The sequence below is a fragment of the Corvus cornix genome, chromosome Z (genome assembly GCF_000738735.6).
Source record: "Corvus cornix cornix isolate S_Up_H32 chromosome Z, ASM73873v5, whole genome shotgun sequence".
NCBI classification, from domain to species: domain Eukaryota; kingdom Metazoa; phylum Chordata; class Aves; order Passeriformes; family Corvidae; genus Corvus; species Corvus cornix.
Genome location: NC_046357.1, coordinates 27,139,683 through 27,163,182, shown reverse-complemented (window position 1 = coordinate 27,163,182; position 23,500 = coordinate 27,139,683). Strand labels below are relative to the sequence as shown.

The 23,500-nt window shown below is 36.8% G+C and overlaps 1 long non-coding RNA gene across 1 annotated transcript; it reads left to right on the top strand.

Annotated features, from left to right (window-relative positions):
* The first annotated feature begins 452 nt into the window (after positions 1-452).
* LOC104689798 lies at positions 453-17,075 on the top strand. Its single transcript, XR_751861.2, has 3 exons — positions 453-677; positions 15,896-16,044; positions 16,838-17,075. It is a non-coding gene; the product is annotated as an uncharacterized LOC104689798 (long non-coding RNA).
* The last annotated feature ends 6,425 nt before the right edge of the window (positions 17,076-23,500 follow it).

Below are 23,500 nucleotides of genomic sequence, written 5' to 3'. Positions count from 1 at the left end.
GCTGAGTAAGTACTGAAGGTGGAGGGAGTGGAAAGAAGGCTTGCTTGCAACAAACACCATGCTAAACAGTTGAGCTTTTATAATTTTTAATTAACTTCCTGATCTGTCATATTAGATCAGGATTATGTAGGCGGTGTTCATGACTCGTAGGCAATTCACCCCATTTCAGAGGTGTTTATGCTTAATCTTCCCATTACGTGAGAGACTATACTTGGAACTATCAGAGTGTCCTCATGCCATACAAGTGCATGGATCATAGATGCACCTGCAGTCAGCTTAAAAGAAAAAAGTGCTACTAAGAAGCTGATTAACCTTGGAAAAAGGCAGGGCTTGGAAGATAAGGTACAGCCCTGACCTGACACTGCACTGTGCTTCAGAGGGCCTGGACCAGCATTTCCATCAGCACAGTGTTGCAGTGCTCCACAGAAGCACAGCTTTGGAATACTGCATGCCTTTGTCTGCCGTACCAGATAGACCCGGCCCAAGTCACAGCTCATCCTGGCAAACCATCCCAGCCAGCAGAGTAGGCTGACTGCAGCCCTTTGTTAGCAAAGCACTGGTCATTTCCTAAGCAGCACAGAATGCTGCTGCATGCTTTTAAAAATTTTTTTTCCTCACAGCCACCTACATTGAAGGGAAAGGGATATATTTACATAAGTTGAATATGTGGATAAAAGGTAAGTTGATATAAGGATAAAAAGGAATAATTATCAGGACTCACTGTTCAAAATGTACACTTAATGTCAGGGGGAAATAAATTTAAAACTCTCCATTTTGTATTCTAGAAATGTCACTCTGCCTTCAGTCCATTTTGCAAGGGTGAAATACTGCTGAAGACACTGAAGTGGTTACTGACTGAAAAATGATGAAAGAGAGGGCAGAAACTGGTGTTTCATGTTTCCCAGAGGCAGAAAGGCATATGCTTTTTGTAAAATAAATGCTATTAAGGGTTTAACACAAACATTGTTCCATATTAGTGGAAATCCATAGCAGAGTGTGATGATTTTAGGCAGTAGACATGGAAAGAAACATGCAAATGATTCTAGAATTATACAGATTCCACCTGCTGTCTTGTCTGCTGAGACTGTTTTGTTAACTACTTCCAGCTATAATGGAAGCATGAAAGGGTTAATCTTAATACCTGGTCTTGGAAAAATATAGAATGTGACGGGGTTGTACTTCCGGCACAGCATGCTTTGAGGTTAGTTAGAAGTGGGGAGATCTGCTTCTCTCTTTTTAAGGATAATTTCTATTTAACTGTACTGCATTTCTATTCACCTGATTGGTTTCATTCCTATTAAAATTGTAAGGTTGCAGAACACTGTGAAACTAATTGGTCTGATTTTACTGTCTATGTTTAATGAATGCAGTGGTAAATGATTTGTGTAAATAGTTAAAGGAGTACCCTAGGTGCTCTACACTTTTTAAACCTGATTTTATTACTTATGAATAGAACTTTTCAAGTGTATGGGACTTTGGAATTCTTAGCTTTATGGAGAATAATGTGACTGATGAGAAAATGGTTATTATTTATTTATTTTAATTTCTCCTTTTTTTTTTTTTTTCTTCTCAGTGGCAAAAGGCATTCATTAGAATGGTTCTGATCATTTGTAGGAGTACAGAATATGCCCCAGAAAAGCACCTTTCTTGAATATCCATTTTTAGAAAAAATTCAACAATCTTAGAGCAGCTCTCTGGAGGGAGAATGCTCAGTGAAGAAGATGCTTGAAGAGTAGGCTTCCTGACAGTGTAAGACTCGTTGACTCAGTGCAATTCTGCAGGGTTAAGAAGAAATCTCTTATCCCACAAGGGATCTGATACAATTTCTCATCTTGAGTACTTGCAGTTTCTGTCTGAAATCACTGTTTCTTGGTTGAAATATTGTCTTTGCTTTCTTGATGTGACTGTTCTCTCATATAAGAAGCCACTAACTGTATTCATATATCCCCAGCTGAGTTAGATCCATTGAAAATAAACCAGTACAGATTCTCCTCCCCCACCCCCCGCCAGTATTCATTTAGCAGTATTCCATAAGACTTCTTAGTTTGTCCAGTTCTGGTGTACTGCAGAAAATTTGTTTCATCTGCTCTTGGATAGTCACAGCTGGTAGATCATCATCTGAAAGGTTTGGAGCAGGTTGGTGAGGCTTCTCTTTGAAGATCAGGGGCTTAACTTTCTTCATTCTGAGCCAAGTGAAGGAATATCTTGTCATGCAAATGGAAGACAGGCATCGGTCCATACCACGTTTATTTCCAGATGTTGACAGTTAATTTTCAGTTTTTCTTTGAACCACAAATATTGAAGTGTGATCACAAGGAAAAAAACCTAAACAATACAACCTTGCAATAGGAGCAAATGACTTTTTTCCACCACTGAATACAAATCTGAAAGGTAGGTGTTTTATGTGAGGAAAAATGTACTTCTTATAAAATGTGAGAGAAGTGCTGTTAGAACTCCAGCTGTGGGGGGATCTATTGCTCCTGGCTGGTGTCTAGGGCAAATGTCTACAGACTGTGGTAAGATTATGATGTCCTCTTGTATATAAGTCCCTTCTAGTATTCTGTTATCAGTAAAGCTACTGTCTTTCCACTTTATTTTTTACCACCTGACATGACAACTAAGTTTCTGTAAGGCAAATGATAAACATTGATATAAATTTATCTATTTCAGTAGAGCTGGACCAATTTGTACTCTCTGGAGGGATGACCTTTGGTACATGGATACATCACATCTTGCAAAATTTTATCACTGGCATTTTGATTCCTTTAACAAATGAGCATCTTGGAGCTGACCTTTTTCATGAAGCAAAATTCCAAGTATCACCATCAGAATATCTCACTCTCTAAAATAATGTATAGGCCAATGAAACAAACAGTGAAGTTATTAAATGTTTGAAAGAGAAAAGGAAGAAAAACCCAAATGTCATATGTCAAAACTGTTTAAAAATAAACAAAAGTTTATAAATATCTTCTGTGTACATCCAGGTATTTTCATCTGAAAGATCTTCTCCCTTACTTTAGATTCTTTAGAAAATCATAGTACATTTTCTGTATCCACACAAGAACTATGGATGTACTATTTATTTACCAGTCTAAATCTCTTCAGATTTTCACTGTGCAAAAAACATGTATTATTTATAATTTATTTCTGTTTTTTATGTATAACTTCTCATTCAGCCATGTATACAGAAATCAAGACAAGCTATTCAGAATGCTCTCTGAACTACTTTTTCCTAAAGGCTTACCATGGACTTGACATGATGCTAGTAGGCTTCTGACTCTGTATTGTATGTATGTTGAGTTTAAGAACACTCATATCTTTGAAAGGAATTATTAATTTCATTGGATTTTTAATTTGGACCTAGAGGATTTCAGGTGAACTTCACGGGGTTCTTGTTTTTTTTCCCTTTATCACAAGCCATTATGTACAAAATCCAGTTAATTTCAGCGGGGATGAACACAGTGAGTAAGAAGGTGGTTTCACAGGTCATGGTTTTGTGCATATAAAACCGTGGCTATGAACTTCCTGTGCACCTATGGACGGTACAGGCTGTCATCTCAGATACTTTAGAAATACTGAAGTGGATTAGAACCCTTTTTTCCAGCATTTTTCACTGTTGTTTTACCTTTCTCCCACTCATACTTGTTGCCAGGTGTAGTGGGTTCGGTTTGTAACCAGGCAGAAACACCAATTTAGTGTAGTGGTTTGGTCCAAAATACTCATTACTGTTTATCTTCTGTGAGATAAGAATTAGGAGAAATGCAAAGCAGGCACCAAACATGAAAGAATATAAAGAAGTTTATTAACAGACCTAAAAGAAGGAAAAAAAAAAATATACCATACCTTCAGAACTCTCCTCCTCCTCTCCCCTTCCTCCCTTCTCCCACGGACAATGTAAAAAGACAACCCTTAAGATGTTCAGTCTGTTTACCACTTCCATAATAACCTTGTTCAGTCCATTTAGAAAGAGAAGTCTCTTCTTGCTCGTGCTATGAAAACATTACCACAACAAGACAGCTGCCCACTTCCAAATATTTTTCAGTCCATTTAGGAAGAGGAGTCTCTCTGCTTGCATGTGAGTCCCTTCCCCCGACTTGCAGCTTTTCCCACAACTGCTTTTGAGGGTCCACTCTTGAAGGTTTTTGGGGTACAATTTTAAGGTTGAGCCATTCAGAAACAAAAGTTCTCTTCATCCATCTCTGGGAGCATTTCATCTCTAAGAACAGAGGCCCTCTTCCTTCCCTGGGAGCAAAGGGTCTTCCTCATCTTCATCTCTAGGACTATCTCTGGGAACATCTGCAGGAACTGAGGTTTTCTCCTTTCCCATTTGGAGCAAAAGTCCTCATCTGGTCATCTCTCCCTGTCCAAACTTCTCATTAAATTACAGCTGCGTCAGCATCTGCCTATCTCAGCGCAGGTGCTTTTGCTTACGAGTTGAACACTCCACCCCCCCCATATCTTCATGAAATTACAACGGGATACTCTGATATATCATAGCTTCACAACAGAATTTCACCTTTAAGCATCTCCTCTCTCTCTTCCCTCATGTTTTCAGCTCTTCACAGCAATAAAAGGGTTAATCTCACCTCAGCCTTGCAGCTGTGTGTCTTATCGCTGTGGCTCACCTGGCCTCTGCCGGACAGCGGTGCCGCTTTTGCTGAAATCTTGGCCGCAGTGGAGGGGGGGTGGGGGGGGTGGGGTCCGAGCCGCTCTGGCTGCCCACAGCCCTGCTGGGGGGGTCATCCTGGAGCCGTGGCCCGAGCAGGGTCTGGCCGGGCCCGCTGGCCCCCACATGGGCCCCGCAGCCACCTGTCCCAGCGCCAGAAACGAGAGAGAGCTTGGGGGGGAATTTGTCTATTCTTAAGTGTGGATCACAGAGGCGGTCACAACTTTAAGTGGCTTAAAGAATTGTCTATATTCAAACTGGCCAGCTGATAGGTTCTGTCAGGTCACAGAGGAAGCTGTAAGCACCCCTTAGCAAGGACATCCCTTCTGGGACTATGCTTGCTAACCTATGACACCAGGAAAAAATCCCTTTTGTAGAATCATTGAATCATTAAGTTTGGAAGAAACCTCTAGGATCAGCAGACCCACAACTAACCCAGAACCACCATACGGAGGTGAATGATTCAGAGGTCACAAAATGGATTTCTCCAGGTGTTAGGTACTGTTCATCCAAAGAAAGATGTAAAAATTTCCCGACAATATCAACATTGTTACTATAAGTGGGACCAGGACTTCATTCAAAGAGACAAACGTACAGATTGACCTGCTGATAAGCACCATTTATGCTCCTAGTTCCCACTCCTATATAAGTCAATCTGGCCTAAAAACTTATCAGTAAGACTGCTCAATTCTTGGGAACAGAACAAAATAAGTGTGTCTTTTTGCAAGCCAATAACAGCTGTTACGTGACTCAGCAATGAGATTCACTCTGGATCAACTTATTCCTAGTTATGACTCTTTAATACAAAACTGCATTTTCAGTGGTCATTCAAACATATGACTTTTACATTTTCAGTGCAGAACAAAGCTGATTCCTTTATGTGTTACAAAGGAGTAAGTATAAAATGTCAAAAAAATCAGTTGGTGCTCTTCCTACACACTCCTTCTGCCAGAGTTTGAATATTAATTTATCGGTGAATATCTCATGTGCAACAAGGTGAGCTCATTACCTCTCTCTGACTGACCTGTCTGGTACAAGATGGAATGAAAGTGTGAATGATTGAAACAATCCATCTGATTTGCTGAGATATACAGGCAACTTTGGCAAAGGAGATATATTTGAGCCTGTACATCATAAACTGCTATCACATTTATGGAAGAACATGAAATATTTGATTTCACTGATTTAAGTAACTTTATTTTATTAGTTAAGGTGGAAGATTCACGTATTGCTGTGAGAGGTTAACATTCAGGACAGGGCTGGGAGACAACAGCTCCATACATTACTATGCAGTAAGAGCAAGGACTCCAAAACCAAGCCATGAGGGATTAAATGTAATTCTGAATCAAAAAGACACAATTCGTTTAAAAATTCTGTTTGCTAAAATTATAAGAATATATGTACAGCAAAGGACACCTATTACCCATTCTCCTCTGCTCTCTGTAATAACCTTTATCATAAGACCTGAGGACCCCATTATATTTGGGACTTTTATCATGGAAAAAGAAAAAAATAATCCATTAATAAGCATGTAGTTTTTCCTTCTCTTTACTGGATGTCAGCTTTATAATTCATTGTGTTGCACAGAGCAAACTCTAACTACTTCATTTGGGCTGGTCTGAAGGCACTGGATGGGGATCGAGAAAAATGCTCTCCACATTCCCAGGCATGCCTGCTCCTGTCACTGGGCCCATGCAAAGAGGAAGCGTATTGGACCTTTCATCTAAACTTGCACAGCCTGTGTGTTCTGGGACCAGAATGACAAAACAAAGTCCATAAGCAGCCCACTATATGTTCGGTGTGTGTGGGTGTAGTCTGTGGTGTTGCACTTTGCCTGTGTGCAAAGGGAAAGGTGCATAAAGCAGTGCAATGGGCACTGCATCAATCCTGGGTGTAAATCAGTGATCTCAGAATCACAGGATTTTTTAGATTGGAAAAGACCTCAGCTATGGCTGAGGGATGATCATGAAAGATAATAGAGACCCTCAACTCACTTTTGGGCCAGGGAGGTTTCAGGATTGTTTATAATCTCATTTTGATGTCTTTCTGGTTTTGCTGAGTATCACAGGGATGCTAATTACGCAGATGGAAAGGAAATATAACCCTGGATTAGGCCCCACCTGTCTTTTCTTGGTTTTTCCTCTAACAGTATTAGCTCCTTTGGAGGCAGCGGCAAGAATGTAAATGTGGGATAGATTGTCTCGAAATAAATTTGAAATTTATGAAATCTGGTGATTGAGTTGGTGCGAGAGAATTATATATGCTGAGACAATACACTTTTGATATTCTTGTGTTTTGTGATCATTTTCCTCCCTTGGAATTCCAGATCATTTTTAATACAGCTTCATTGCATGGTTAGATAATTTATTTGCTTATGTTTAGTTCTTCTGGTCTATCATGTCTTTATTCAGAATTTTAAAGCAGGCATGCTGATTGACTTGATGGGTAGCCATACCCAAAGGAAGACATACTTAATTCTGAGGAAATTTCAGATCTAGTACTTGTGCAAAGTCCACATGGTCTGCTGAACTGAGTTTGTCAATGTCTGATTATACAGGAATGCCATCTTAGCCCTGCCAGTCTCTTAAGCAGTTTAATCTTTGGAAAAGCATCTCTACTTCCTCTAGTCACTCAGAGTTTGTGAACACTTCCTAATTATTTCAGGATCTTTTGGTGTAAGAATTACTATGGCCATAAGTAACAGAATCAGACTCTGGGATTTATTTATTTTTCTATTTTGTATGTGATTAAATCATCAGTAAGAGATCTGATGGTCTTTTCCAGTATTGTGTAATGTCTCATTTTCTGAGTTTACACAACACTGATAATAAAGATGAAAGAGAATCCAAGTTTCCTCCTCAGCAAAGAGACTGTTTGTTATGGTCATAATTTCAGAATTATTAAAAGAAAATTCATCTAAATCTAATAGAAAAAATAGCTGTTGTGAGTATAAACTCTTAAATAGTTACAGCACCACTGATTTCTCATTGTTGGGCATAGTACAGTCTTCTGTAATTTTAGAGGCAACATACTAACTGTGGGTTTTATGTCTGCATTATTAAGAAAAAGATGTATCTTAATGCACACTGGGAACACAGAAAGGGGTTCTTTATCATTCATCTGTTATTTCCCTTGTCTTTTACTTATTAGCAGTAACAACCATTGAAAATGGGATCTTCAACACACGTGAGTGGTTGCTTCTGGGCCCCTGAACAGGGGCTGGATACAAGGTCTATGGCTTTAAGGAGAACAAGGGAGCATCATGCTTCATTTTGAGATAACCTGGCAATAGATCAGCTACAAATAGTTTTACGTTGGTTGATCTTCTCTTTAAAATGAAGACCAACTTTAACGAAGAAAAAGAAAAACTATAAGCCAGTGATAGTAAGCAGGGATTTTGGTTTTGTATGTGAGGAGTTGAGGTTATTCCCAGCTATCAGATACCTCTCTTGCATTTTTGCAAATAACACTGAAACAAAATGTAAAGCAAGAAACAACAAAAAACAACAACAAAAAATAAGCCCTTAGTGTACATATTGATTTAACTTAATTTAACACAGACAGGTCTACATTATTTTGAGATTTATGTATCAATTTTCTTTAATTGTTCATACCAGAATAAAGTAGTTAATGAACCATGACCAGTCTTGTAGCTAGGAAGTGGAAGGGGAAAGAAAAGGGAGGGGAAGCGGAAAGGAAGACACTGTGGTAACAGGGAGAACGTACTGACTCAAATGCCCTCTCTATAAAAGCCCTCTCTCTGATGTGACTTACAAAGAGTTAGCTGCCACAAAGATACCCCTTGTTATCTCTCCTTGGTAATGAGAAACATTCAAAGAAAAAGACTTTCCTGGAAACACTTGCTTCAGGTACTTTCCTTTTCTCTTACATCAAGAAACATCGAATTTAAATGTGATCCCACTTGGCAGCAATGAAGTTGAAGGGCAAGCTTCTGTCAGGTAAAAGGAGGACATTTAGAGTGATATGGATCAGGCCAAAACCAGCTGTTTAATTTCTATCTGTCAGTGATAGCTTCATCTGAATTAACTTTCTTGTCTTTCTTGTCTGGCTTTCTGTCTTTGCTGCTAGGAGGTACACTGGGATGCTGACACTTGGGATAAGGGCTCATTTCCTTGAGTGTCTGAGCACATCACAGATATTCTCATGGTGTTCTGGTTTGAGTAAAGCTCCTGTGAAATTAATATCACTTTACTTTTACCCTTTCCTGCTTCTTTTCTGGTGGTGATTTCAAGTGGTTTCTGTCTAATTTCTTACAGAAGCATAAAATAATAATTGTAATATCTTTGAAGATTTTGGTTTTGCTTTGTTTTCTTTGTGGTAAAAATGTGCATTTTGCTGTTGTGCTGTTTCACAGTACTTTCAGTGCCTTAGCATCTGTGACACTATGAGACTTCCCTCTGCAATTCCAGAGCACACCTTTTTACTTCGCAGTCTTTAATCTACACACCCACAGGACTCCTGGCTGTGCTTTCAACCGGTTGCCCAGCTGCTCTCTTCCCTGGGCTTTGCTCCTCTGAACCTTGCTGGCTCTTGTTTCTTGTGGATAGTGATTGCCACTGATGTTTAAATCATCTCACTCTTTCTCTGCCTTTTTATCTTTTTTTCTTTCAAGATTGTGATTCATAATTGTAGACTAAAATTCCTTTACCCTTTGCCTCATAGCTTTTAGCTTATAAATTCATATTAGAAAATATGGTGCCTAGTTGGTAGCAAATGGATCATATCAGTTTCCAATAAACATTATCTAATAGTTAGATGCCTACCTCACTACCTCTAGGGTAGACTATCTAATAATGATAATAGCAGCAGTAGTAGTGCCATACACAGAAACTACCAGCTGGCGTGTTATGTTAGTCTCAATGAAAACTGTAATCATACTAAGAAGGAATGAACGAAGGTTAATTTTCATCATTTTCCCTCTTCTCACCACCTCCTCTACTGGAGAGGAGCATGCTTTTCACAGGATGCCACTGCTGGTTTCTAGGCAGTGGGCCATTGTGTAGAAAGCTTGTTTTTTCTGTACTTTTCTTTTCTGTTCTGTGTTTTTTTTCTGTTGTTGTTTTGTGTTTTCTAACCCTTGAGGTAACTTTGAAGTTGATGTATGCACTCCCCTAATCTAGCATTTCATCTTTCATCATGCAACAGCTGGTAAATCTGTGGAGAGTGGGAGTTCATCTGCACAAGTTACTGCTTGTTTAGTCAGTTTGTTGCTCTTACAAAAGCATCATATCAAATTAAAGAAAATGGCCCTTCTAATGTTTTCTACTTGGAATATCATTAAAATGATGTTCTGCTAATATTAAGTCAATTCTTAGAAGTCTCTTCAAGGCCGCAAAACCTCTGCAGACAAGCTTCAGATTAAATAATCTTTCAAATTAAAAAAAACCTTCTTTGCAATTTTTGATCTTGGAATTACTGCAAATAATTGGTTTTCTTTACATGAGAAAGAATATTGACAACTAAAATGTACTTTACATACAAACCATTTTTGATAGATACACACCTGAAAAAGAAGTGTACAAAACAGCTGTAAAAGATACACTGGGTTATAATTTTCATTTTGACCTTGAAAGAATTTGAAGTGACACTAGGTGAGGCCTCTGGCAGAAGGGTGTTGTCAATTTTCACAGTAGCACTTGAACACATGGTGACCCCCATCAGCCATCAGGTAGAGTGGCAGAAATGAATGCCTGCTCCATCTTCATCTCCAGACATCAGCAGCTGCAGGCAGATGTTAGTCCATTCTGCTGATGGGTTTGGTCTGAATTAACACAGCAATCGAGGGGTAAGCCCAGAGGGCAAAAGGCAGAGCCCCAAAGGGACCTGCCTTCCCATGGGATTCTGCTGCATCTGGAGACACTAGGGATGGAGACCAAAATGTTGTGACAAAAGGGCACTGGGTTTAGAGGTCTTTCAGTTCCTCAACCTGAATCTGCTTTTCCCCTATTTGCCCTAAAAATGTGATGCTAAAATCTCATCCTGTTTTCCACTCACTAGCAAGAAAGTGGTCTGTCAGATCTAATTTCATGTTTGCTGTGGGTGACTGTTAAGTGGCTTTTTGTTATCTTAATTTTGTTTTTTTGTTGGTGCAAATAATACAAAGACCTCTTATTGTCAAGAAGAGATTTCATTTGTTGATTTAAAGAGAAAACTGTGCTGTCATATTTTTCCTTACCTTAAATTAGCTGTTTCAATAAAATTGTCAACTGAAAAGAATCCAGTAATACAAGAGCAGAAAATGAGTGTTACTCTGTTACAGTAATGGCTATTACTGTTACAAATTTATTGGTCTGGAATACAATAAGAGCCACAATGGATTGCTTAAAATCATCCAAAGAACTGTTAATGCATTAAAATATGAATATTTTATGCAGGTCATTAACCTTGATAATTTACCTTAAAATAACTTTCAACTGGCTTGATTTTGATTAGTTTCTAATGGAGCTTGAATCATCTAGATGTTAATCTTCCCTGTGTGGCTGCCAGGTTGTTGAGGTATTATCAGATTGATAATTATTCTTTCATCACTCTTATAAACTTGAGACATGCTCAAAGGAAAGAATAATTGTGCCCTTGCCACATTTTTCCCTAGGGTTCTTTCTTAGTACTGCTTTTAAAAATATCCAGGACAGGAAAGTCTGTGATGTCCCCAGGCAATCTATCTTGGAGATTGTGCATCCCTGAGAACAGGGAAGTTTTCCAAATTTCTAACGTTTCTGCCATGATATTGAATTGTTTTCCTCTTATACTGTGCAAAATCAATATGGAAAACATCCCTTCCCTTCCCCTTCCCTTCCCCTTCCCTTCCCTGACAATCCAAGCCAGTCCTACAAGGTGGTAATTTGTGTTTTGGGAATTGAGTAACAGAGGACAGAGGGGATTAGCCTTAGCAGATATTGGGAGAAAGGAAAATATGTTGGATGGGAGACTTGCAGTCCTGTACAGAAACCTCCTCCAAGTTTGTTTGATTTTCATGTTGTCTGCTACTTTTATGATAGGAAAATGTGGGTTAAAATAAAGTTATCAACTGTCATTTTTTAGTAAAGAGAACATGGAAAATTCAGTGCTATGAAGAAAGTTTTAAACACAGGGGTTGAGTTACGGATATTGTTAGCAAGGACATGATTCCAGTTTAAAGGATAAGAATGTCCTGAATTAGACAAAAAAAAAAGAGAAAGGTGGAGGAAGCCAGGATAGAGACACTGACAAAGTGACGTCTGACTGACAAAACAGCACCAGTCATCACAGATAATCTTGTGCTGGAGATGAGTCAGGCTGTGAGGAAAGTTTTGTGACACATTTTATCCCTGCATGTGTTTCTTTCTACAGGATTGGAATGTTTAAAATATTAAATTAGGTGTGCGATAGTAAAATGTACAATGTGTTTATTTAAAAGAGGGAACAGTAAGTAGAGAATAATATAAGACATATAATTAGAAAATGGATTTGGATATGAAGTTTTTGGTTAGCAAGAACTTGGCATACCTCTTCATGAAATGATAAATTATTATAACTGATATCAAAAAATTATATTCAGAAAGTACTAGGTATTTTGTTTTTATTCCAGAAGCTCCTAAACCCCTCACTGCCTATATAGCATGTTATGTAATTCTCAAAGAACATGGACAAATCCATTTTCCCACCAGGACTTCAGAAGCAGAAAAGAAGGAAGGAGAAATAAAAATTTTAAGCTATTTCTTTTCAAGTATTTCCATTTGATTATCATGAACTGGATTGATGCATTAGAAGAATTCATTTGCTAGTTGCACAGCTAGGCTGCACTGGAACTGAAAAATTCAGTCCAGGGATTTTGGATGCCAAAACAGTGAGTTAATTCTATCTCACTTTTAGCCTTCAAGAAGATTTTGTCCTTCAGCATTATCTCACTGTCACAAGGTTAAGAAAAAGTTGCGTTTTATTAGCAAGGCCCCAGAAGCTAGCTCTGTAGGCTATATTTCACAGTAGTCATTTCTCTTAACCAGCTTCAGTCTAGGAAGCTATTTTTGATTAATTTCTTGTATATTACTCCTTTCTGCAGAAACCTCTCTTTCACCCCCAGGATGTCTTTTCAGGGCTCCACACCATGGTTACCTTTTTCTCCACCATTTTGTTCGGTGAAGGACAGTGTACCCAGCTGACACTAGGTGGTATTGGAGTTCTTTTGTTCTCATGAGTGCTTTGAAATATATTGCTATCATGACGTCTCATTCATGTATATCCAATTTAAGAATAGAGTATGACCTAAAATTATTTATCATCTTTCTTTGAAGAATACAGTTTTACTCAGTCTAAAATAGTTTGCCAATTCTTTCGCCATGCAACAGCCTCCTTGAACACTCAACAAACAGCTCTATGACCCTGACAGTCATTTCAGATATGTGAGCATTGTTAGGATAACAATGAAGACAGAGAAGAAAAGGATGAAAGATTAAATGGAGAGAATGCAACATTTGAATTTGGCTGTACTTTTAAGTTAATGAGGGGGAAGAGCTACTGAAGCATGAAAGAATAATTAAAAAATTGTTGCTGCTTGATAGGTGTATTCTCTCTATGTTTTCTACAGGTGGCTTCAGAAATATTTACTCCAACTGTTGTTTGAAGGATAAAATACAGGATCAAGCAGGGAAATCATAGGCTAAACATTCAGAAAGCTGCCTTTGCTCTTGGTTTTGTTTGCCAGGATGCATGGTAAAATGAGATCTTTGTGAGCCTGTTGTTGGATATTTGGTTTTGATGAAGAAGCAGGTGATCATGACTTACATCAAGAATTGAACATTGTGGGTTACTTCAGTAGGCTATCATGACAAAACTTCAACATGACTGGCATTCTCATTGTGCTTGAGAGTGATAGGTGGGTGGCATCCTGGAGCAACTGTTCTTTGTGCTGTTAACATGATACCTTCTAATTGATATATCACTTCTTTCTCCAAAAGCAATCCAACAAAATATATGAATTAATAAAAACCTGTTCAGAAGTAGCTGTTATTTTAGAGATCTTTGATTTCCTCTACACAGTGACATCTAAACATCGTGTTCCATCTTAACTACTCCTCTTTCTTCAAGCATCCAAAATATCTGAAAAGTAGAAGAAAAAAATGTGTGCAAGGTATTTTAAGTTACAGGTTCAGTTTCATGTTTATAAAATGTGATACACAATAGAGGGAAAAGATATTTTATAGTTCTGAATATCATTCCTAAAGCCTAAGACCTTCCCCATTACCATCACAGTGATTAGATTTTCTGTGTTAAACTTTCTTTTATTGATTTGTAGCACACTGATTTGCATTACAAAGTGTGGTGATGAAACTAGAGAAGTAATACTGAAGGGTCCAGCATTCTGTATAGAAATACAGCGAAAAAATGTTGGAAATTTGCTAAGCATGCATTGTTATTCCATGTCCTCTGTATATCACATCATTTTGTCAATGAAGTTATATTTCCTGTACATAAATTTTCAAGTTTGTCATGAACAGACAATTTTCATGCCCATAAATCTGTCTTGCTTGCAGAGATTCTTATGGAGTATTTCTTTTTTCCCTTTTCAACTTCTTTCAATTTTTTTCCAATCTGAACTGAGACACAATTCGATTAAATCTCCTTCCTCCTTTGGCTTTTTGAAAAATTTCCATATCTTACCATGGACACAGGTAATGACATAGACTAGACTTCTGCTAATGCTCTTGGAAAAATCCTTTTCCTTAAAATGTTGCTTAACTAAGACATTTTACTAAGATTTGACACAAAAAATCAGCGAATGAGTGACCCTACAAATATGAGATTATGTGCTCAGTTTGAAGAAAATTACCTATTATCTCCACAACCCCCAAAGCTATTTCTACATCTACTCTTCTCACTAGTTTAAAGCCTTTTTAAAAATTTTTTTTCCAACAAAAAACTCCATCTTCCCTGTTTTTCAGTAAGAATCGCCTTTCACTGAAGTTTTTCACTCTTTGGTTTCTTTGGCAAGTCCCTGTTATAAAATCCAAGTTATAACAGGATTATTCACCTATCCCTCCATGGAAACCTTTGCATGGGACCAACCTTTCCATTCTGGTTCTTTAACACATTGTTTAATCTGTAAGGAAAAATAGATGGGTTTACATCTCTCCATTTGGCCTGAGAGTTTCGTGAAATATGGATTTTCTATTTTGTGTCTACCTATAAGAAAGGCTTTCTTCTTTCACTATGAGAAATGTAGAGTAATGATAATAATCTAGACTTCTTCTGAAGTGCCACTGTGCAACTGCCATTGATTTGTGGTCCGAAATCCACCCTTTTACAGAGAAAATGATTAAGATTTTCCTATTGTAACTCTGGATACCTCCATAGCCTCATTATTTAAAGCTGTTTTCAAAAGTCTGAGTTATTGCATCTCCAAAACATGAAACAGCCATGTGTATCTTGCTGGGACTCTGACTGATTGCAGCAGCAGACCTAGAGGACAGAGGATGTCTGCAGCTTGATCTGAACATTAGAAATGGAATATTTTTTTGGGAACTGTAAAATTGGAGCACCATACCAATATATTTTGTGGAAATTCCTAGACACATGTTATAAGAAGTCATCAAGAATTCACTTGATAAATCAGGAGAGGAGAGGATTCCGAGGGGTGAGAGGGGTGTAAGCATTCATACGCCTCCTTATGTTTGCATTGGCTATTTTTGCATTGTACAAGATAAGTTAATTTATGTGTAAATAAACAGTGTCACGACATTGAAAGTAAGCAGGCATAAGTGAATCATTTTGAAAAACAGATTTAACAAATTCTGCAAGATGTATCAGTGATGAGTTCCCCCCAAGTTTCTTGTAAAGTACCCTTCCTTTAACTTGAAGACCTATTAACATGACCTTAATATTTTTCAGCCATGTGAGTTTCTTTTCTGTTTTATTAATAGCATTCATAAAAGCTCATGATTCATGTGTTACAAAATTTTTGTGTCTTTTACTCAAAGAAATTATCTAGTCCATGGCTGCTTTTTTCCTCGATTTAATTATCTTAGGGTAAAATTGTTGAATGAAGAGACACAAGGCTCAACAGTTTATAATTCACATATTCTTCTTTGCAAAGATATCTTCCAGTGAAAATTAAAATGTCTTCTCATGTCAAAATCTGCTTTTAGATTTATATAAAATGTGGAAATAGAAGATGCATGTCTCTTTTGTGTTTGCACTCTCATATGCTAGTTACTCTTTTTTTTTGCTTTTCAGATAAGAGTCATGAAACAAGTTCTTGTACTAGTATAAGTACTATTCATAGCCCAAATTCATTCCAAAGGATTTTCTTCATTCCAAGAGGACAAAGCAAGGAAATGGAAATATAAGCTGGAAGGAAATGTGGAGAAGGCTTAAAATAGGAGGTGGGTTTGTGAGATTTTTAGAGAACAAATGTCTACACAAGTCTTTACAGAATTAAGGACCCCTTATAGTGATTTGTGTGATTTTCACAGTCTCTCACTATTATTTTCTGTCTTACATATTTATGATGCTAGAAGACCAGAGTGACCAAGCAATTTAAAAAGTATGAGGTCTGCCCAGGAGTGACTTTTCAGATACATATTACCCTGAAGCTTCACTTATTATACCCTTTAACCTTTAATTGGTTATGTAGGAAGGGCTTTGTTTGACATAGATGAGATTTTTAGTGCTCTGAGATTTATCTCTAATCTTTTACAAAGGAAATATGCTGATACTTTTAGAGAAAACAGAAATTTTCCTCCTGTCACACTCCAGAACCTGAGTACACTCACAGCTGCAAGCATGCTTCCAGAACAGCCCCACAAGCTATTTTCCAGTCTGAAATGAGAGAAGAAGGATTTGGGGCCCCACAATTTGATACTTAGACACTGGTGTTTTTTCAGCATTGATAACAGATGAATACTTATTCTGAATCAAGAGCTGTCTAAGTGTGGTACTGTTTACACATATAATTTGCTAAAATGGGTTTTCTTTTCATCTGGACTACATACTGGTGTTTTCCTATCTCATGGTCAAATAATTTTAACATAAATTTTATATTTTATTTATATTTATATTTATTTTATATTTTATTTATATTTAACATATATTTTTCTAGGCTATGATCTTTTTTTTTTCTTGTAAAAGACATTTGTGTTATATCCTACTGTAATTTAAAATTTTGTTATATTTCAGTAACACCAAGGGTAAAAATGTCAAGTCAAAACTGCTGTGTTGCTGATTTTCCTTGGAAAACTGCAAGGATTCTAACTACAACCAGTGGAATCTCAAGTAATAAGCCATTTTCCCTTTTTTTTTTCCCACGGAAAGATGCAATATCAAAAATGAGAATTTGGAACTTTACACAGCTTTTAGAGGAGGTTTATTTCAGTGTCTTTTCTCTCATGGGTAAAGACTTATAAAATTTTGAATTTTTATTTCTTAGAAGCATGAAATAAAATTTAATTCCTATCCTGTGTGTCTGTACTTTGCCCTGACCAGAGTGCTTGAAAGATAAATGTGAGTGCTTTGAAAGTTGTTACTAAAATCTAAGAGTAAAAGATGGTAAAGATTTTTAAAGAAAATTAGGAACTAGACATTTTAAAACATTTTCTTTTTATGCTTTACTTTATAAATAGGTATAAAATTTTGCAGGTTTAGAACTTTTTCATCTTGTTGTATTTTTATGTCAGACTCTGTCAAATGCAGATGAATATATTGCTTTTCTGTGTGAGTCCTGCCAGTACACATGTTTTGAAGAATGTCTGTACAGCTCAAGAATAGGAAACATTGCCTGAGGTAGCACATTTCAATGTGCATTTCCTGGAGCCTGAAAAATCCATCATGGGATTTTTATTTGGTATTAACTCATTTTGTCAGAAACATAAAATTTATATGTATCTGTAGGTGTCTGTGGAGTGCCTAAAAATATTTTAAAAATTACATATTTCTGTATCCAAACTTGAGTATGGAAAGTTTTTTGTTACCCTCAGCTTTTAATAATTCAATTTTAGATGCAATTTTCATTCACTGGAAATTATATGTTTGCAATAAGAAAAGCATGATGTTGACACTGGTAGATACTTTTCAATTTTAAGTGTTGTGAAAAGGGTTTTGGGAACCCCTCTCTTTGGTCAACTTTTCTGTCCAGAAACCCAAGTATTCTTTTTCCCAATATACATACTCATCATGGAGAACCAGAGTGTGTGATCAGGCTTTTAATTGCTGAATCTATATTGTGTCTCTTTTAGTAACTGGAGTGTCTAGGATATGCCACTTCTTTTTTGTCCAGGTGTTGAAAAAAAACTTGCCTGTCCTGGCTGAAGCTAAGAAGAAGCAGAATCTTGCCAAGGAAATCTGTTCCAGGACCAAACATTCCTCTTTGCCCCCTCTTCCATTTACCCACTGCTCAGCTTAAACTCCTTTTTTTCATGGCTGATATTATGCCCCCTTTTTTTAATTTGGAATGTTTAATCAGGACTTCGTAATGTCATAATCATTTAACAAACCACCACTGAGTGTCACTCAGACATGGACACACTATGGTAAGGCTGGATTAGTAATTCTGGTTCCTATGGAATAATGCAGAGATATTTTGGTATCTATTTTATGGGGTAATACTTGGGATATGAATCTTGCAGTCTAATTTATTGTTTGTTAATTATTTGCTATAACTTAATACGTGGTACTTCAGGTCTATTTTAAAGGTTGTACCTCCTGAGATCAACAGTTGTGGCCTTTTCATCTGTGTTGTGTTTTGATTGAATTTCAGTCTCATTTTCCACCCTCTGGATTTTGTGATCTGATATATCTAATGGGGTCAGTGAAGTTAATGTGATTGTTAGTCCAGGAACATAGCAAACCTTGACTGAGTGCAGCAGTTGGTCCTGCAGAATTGCAATCTCCAAACTCATTCACAATAACTAGATGAGTCTGTGTCATACACCAAAAGTAACTTTATAGAAATCCACATAGTTAGTATGAAACACATCACCACTGGATGCATTCTCATAGGTAGTGACACTTGTAGCCTTGAGGGCACCAGTCCAAGGAAAACACTTACTTTTTTACATGTACTATGGGTTCGTGACTGGACAAAATTTCACTGTTCATACCATTGGTTACTGGTAATACTTATGTGATGGGTTCTGCACTTACTCCTTTGTTAACAAATCCCTTCTGATTTATACTGGTGACATGGTATGGAGGGCAATGGATATGGAGGGCAATGGACAGATTGAAGACTTTATGATTAAGCCTGAGTCTCATAGGTAGGCTTCTGCAAGCTGATCAGGGAATCTCTACCAGCATCCTGCTGCATTTTTTGTAAATACATGAAGAGATAATCACAATTACATATGCACATGCCCGTACATCAAATACAGAGATCAGTGCTTGCAGAACTGCAATGGGATACTCAGTTTTCTGTGTTACCTGTAGAAGAGAGCAATACCTGATGATTGTTATTAATTGCCATCTTTGGTCCCCATGCTGGAAGGTATTCCTTTGTCGGAGTGCCCACTATACTCAATGACAGTCTTTTTCCATTTCTTCAGCTGTCAGTTCACTTTCTTCTCTATATTAAACACACAAACTTTCTACTTTAGCTAACATCAGCAGTCATATTTATACATGGATTTTATCCTTTTCATCCCATTTTCTTTTCCTTCCTTCCTTCCTTCCTTCCTGCCTTCCTGCCTTCCTTCCTTCCTGCTTCCTTCCTTCCTGCCTGCCTTCCTGCCCGCCTGCCCGCCTGCCTTCCTTCCTTCCTTTTTTCCCTTTTTTCCCTTTTTTCCCTTTCTTTCTCTCTTTCTTTCTCTTTCTTTCTTTCTTTCTTTCTTTCTTTCTTTCTTTCTTTCTTTCTTTCTTTCTTTCTTTCTTTCTTTCTTTCTTTCTTTCTTTCTTTCTTTCTTTTCTTTCTTTCTTTCTTTCTTTCTTCTTTCCACACTATGCTAATATATTACTCGTATTGCCAAACTTTCTAAAATACAGTTTTAAACTTCTTTAGCACACAGATATTAATATCTTCTGCTTTTTTTTTTTAATATCTGCCCTTTTCGTTCCATGTTACTTCAGGTGTTTTTCAGTTATTTTATCTCAATAATTACTGTCCTCTCTCATATCTTCATATTCACATGCTTGTCAATGATTAATCTTAACCTTTGACTGCTTAGGTACAGACATCCCTGACAAGTTTTCCTCTCTGCTACAAACTTTCCACCTTCCTGATATCTCCTCTTATATTGCACATCTGTTAAAAACAATCTCGCTGAAACCAACATTTTTACTGCTAGTTTGGCTGTTACTTTCTAAGGTGGTAGTCTTTAAAGTAGCATGCTGTAAAACATGGCAAAAAGACTAAGAAAAGCATTTAGTTTGTTATAGTCTAGCTTTGATTGCTGATGCGATTTTTTTTTTAGATCACTCAAGGTCACATACATCTATAACCTGAGTTCAAAGTGTTTTCTCTGTATTGATTTTTCTTTATGACTAGCTAATACTACACAAAAGGCTCTCTTTTCTGAGCTATACTGTCATTTTGCTATTTGGTGTTGCAACAAAAAAACCCCACCCAAACCTGTGGCACCTATAGATGTAATGCATTCATACTGGTGCATACATGAAAAAAGCAATATTAAATTATTCTCTATCCTATTGAAAATTCCTTGTCTCCACATGGTGCCATTAGATTCTGTGCAGTCACACAGAGGATATGGTATACATGCAGTGTGCATTCAGATGCGAACTGTAGAGCTAATCGCGTCTCAAATACATCATTACATAGAGTGCACAGCCTTCATGGAGTCATGCTCAGAACAGAAACAAACTCAAGTCAGCTCTTTGCCCAGTTTTTCTGTAAGAAATTATTTTTCTCGTTCCCCAAGGTTGTGGTAATGATAGTAAAGTCATGTGAAAATATTACAAAAAACCTGAAAAAAATTAGCACTGAATTTTCAAACTAAACCAAAGTAATACTCAGAAAGAATGTATAATTTTTCCTGTAAGGAGTAAGAAAGAATATGAACATATCTGCTCAAAAGTATGTCAACCAAATCTTAAAAGGCACTAAGACTGGAGTGTATTTGTAGAATATATATACAGGATGTTCTGTACAGAGTTTATATATATTCTATGTTGTTATTTGAATGATTAATTGAATGTCCTATTGCTTAACTGATGTCACAGCAATCAAAATGCAAAAAGACATCATTAAGAGAACAAAACACCCTAGCATAACTGACCCTTCCTGGTCACATCTGTTTAAAATCCTGTTGGACAATGAATGCTAGCCATGAAAGCAAGCAAATAAGTTTACCACTTTTCATTATTTGCTTTTATCAAAAAAATTAACATCAACTAAAGGAAGTGTTCCTTTTTAAAATTTAGAAGGAAAATACAACAAGATATCCCTGAAAATAATCCCTTAAAAGGATTTATTTTAAAATGTGAGGGCATTCATGTAGATAAGAATATCAGTAATTACAGAATCAAAAAAAGTATAGTTGAGAGAGCTTTAGAAATCAGTAATCCCACAGCCTTCCCCAAAGTCAGAATAATTTTTGTTTGTATTGCTCCTGACAGGGCTCCAGAAAACTCTTCTTAATAAATTTCCTATTCCATTCCTTTGATATGAAAGCACTGATAAATTTTTCTCTAATATATCTAAATATTTTGTTCCCCAGTTAAAACAAATTCTGGTTTAATCTATTTGTGTCTGAAGAACCCTTTTTTCTTGTTTTTCCTCCAAAAATGTCATAAGAGATTGTGGCAAGGCCGCATGTCAGTCCTGTGGAGAGTGAGACAGCTACCTTCTCATGCACAAAAAAGTTAAACACTTAGTTTTTACCAGACTCTAGCAATAATTCCTTCTACATCATTGCCTTTCAGATGAGTATGAATGATTTTCTTGATTAACATTTCTGGACGTTCTAGCAATCAAACATAAGCAGTCTGACCTATAGCTCTCTGGCTTATTTGTTTCCCTTCCTCTCCCAGCATGAACATCATTAGTCCCATCTGATTAACAAGTTGATTTTTTCAAGTACTTTCTAATTAACTTTTGGTCGTTTGGGTTTTTTTTTTTTCATTATTGTGGCTGCATAGTTCTTTTATCATAGCAATCAGTTTTGCTGTCCACCAATCATTCTGCAGTTGTACTCTTTTGAGAATGCATGTGGTGAGGGAAAGCACTGACTTTTGCCTTAGATATTCTGTTAATAGCTTTCTGTGTAGACCACTTGCCATGTATTCTTCCTATGACAAGAGCAGATAGATAGAGAGCAAATTACCATGTACTTTGTACACTCCCTTAGCACTTAGCTTCTAAACTCTTCAACTTTGCTTTTACCAAGACTGTTGCACAAAACCTCTATGCTTTAGCATGTAAACCAAATGCTGAGTGAAAGAGGGAGAGCAGCAAGCTAATCTCAGACAGGAATAACATAGTAATTCTGTTCATGCTCACTGAAATGTGTGATATTAAGAATAAAACTCGACATAGATGCTGGTAATACCTGGTACCAAAGTTTCAATATCTGGATATTATCCCTCATTAACCATCACCCAAACACAGAGGAAGAAAATACCTTCACTTGCACTTTTTTAATGGTTTAATCATGACATTCAGTAAAGTTTTCTTTGTGGGACACGGGCAACTCAGAATTATGGTGTACCTTGACTAATCATGACTAATCACTATCCTTATGGCATGGTATCCGTATCCATCTGGAAGTACTGTTTTCTGTGTCAGTGTAGGTCGTATAATATATGTATGGGGCATGTTAATCTGTTTCTTTTTCTGTATCATTTGTATGTTCTGTGATTCTCTTTTAAAGCTTTAGGGGGAATTTAACTGGGAATGATTTTAGACTCAGAGTGGTTTATAGTCTTCTCTGGAAGACATATAAACTGCCTGATATTGTTAAAGTCTGAAGAGAAACAGATAGCAATATATATCTTGCAAGAAATTTGTTATTTTAGCAGTTGTCTTGGAGTACCTTTCTAAAATATGCTCTGTTTCAAATTCTGTGATTTTTCTAGGAAGTCAGAGAACTTTCACTGAATGGCCAGATTTAATAATATTGTTTAAAAAATGTATATCCAGATGTGTCATCTTCCTTTTGAATCCTTTTGTTGAAAACAAAATGAAATGGTTGACTGCATCAAAGAATTAGTTGTTCTTAAACCTGACTTGAGAAATACCTGGATTATTGATGTATAGTAGTTTGATATTGAGATGCATTTACTGATGGTGTCATAATAAACCATGGGACTATGAAAGAGTCAGCCCTACATTTTAGGAGTGTTTTTGCTCAAATGATATCTCAAATGATGTACAGTCAGAGAAGGCATGAGAAAAGAAATTATGTATCATGAGCCCCAGAAAAGAAGCAGAGAGGAACAAGGAATAGATAAATGACAACACTACAACATCTGTATTGCATGAAGATGCTTAGTGTCAAAGTATTGCCAAAGGTAATGCGCCAATTTATGACAACAAGGATAAAGAGGTCAAGGGATTAAAACAACGTCTAACGAAATATGCAGGTTATTTTGGGAAGGGTCTTGAGACTTTTTTTAACAATAGTAAATACACAAAGTATATCAAATAATAATTTTGGGGCTTCTTTTGTCTTTTAGTTTTGTTATACAGAAACAATATTTTCCCATGAGACTATCAATTGCACCAATATAAGTAGAGAGTTGAGTATAACTTACTACTTATAAAAGTTTTCTGAAACTTTTGTACATACAGGAATATGTTACTATTGAACAACTAAAAAGAAAAAAAAAAGGTGTTACTCTCACTGAACAGCTATACATTTCCTGTAATTGTCATCACAATTTCTAAAACATATA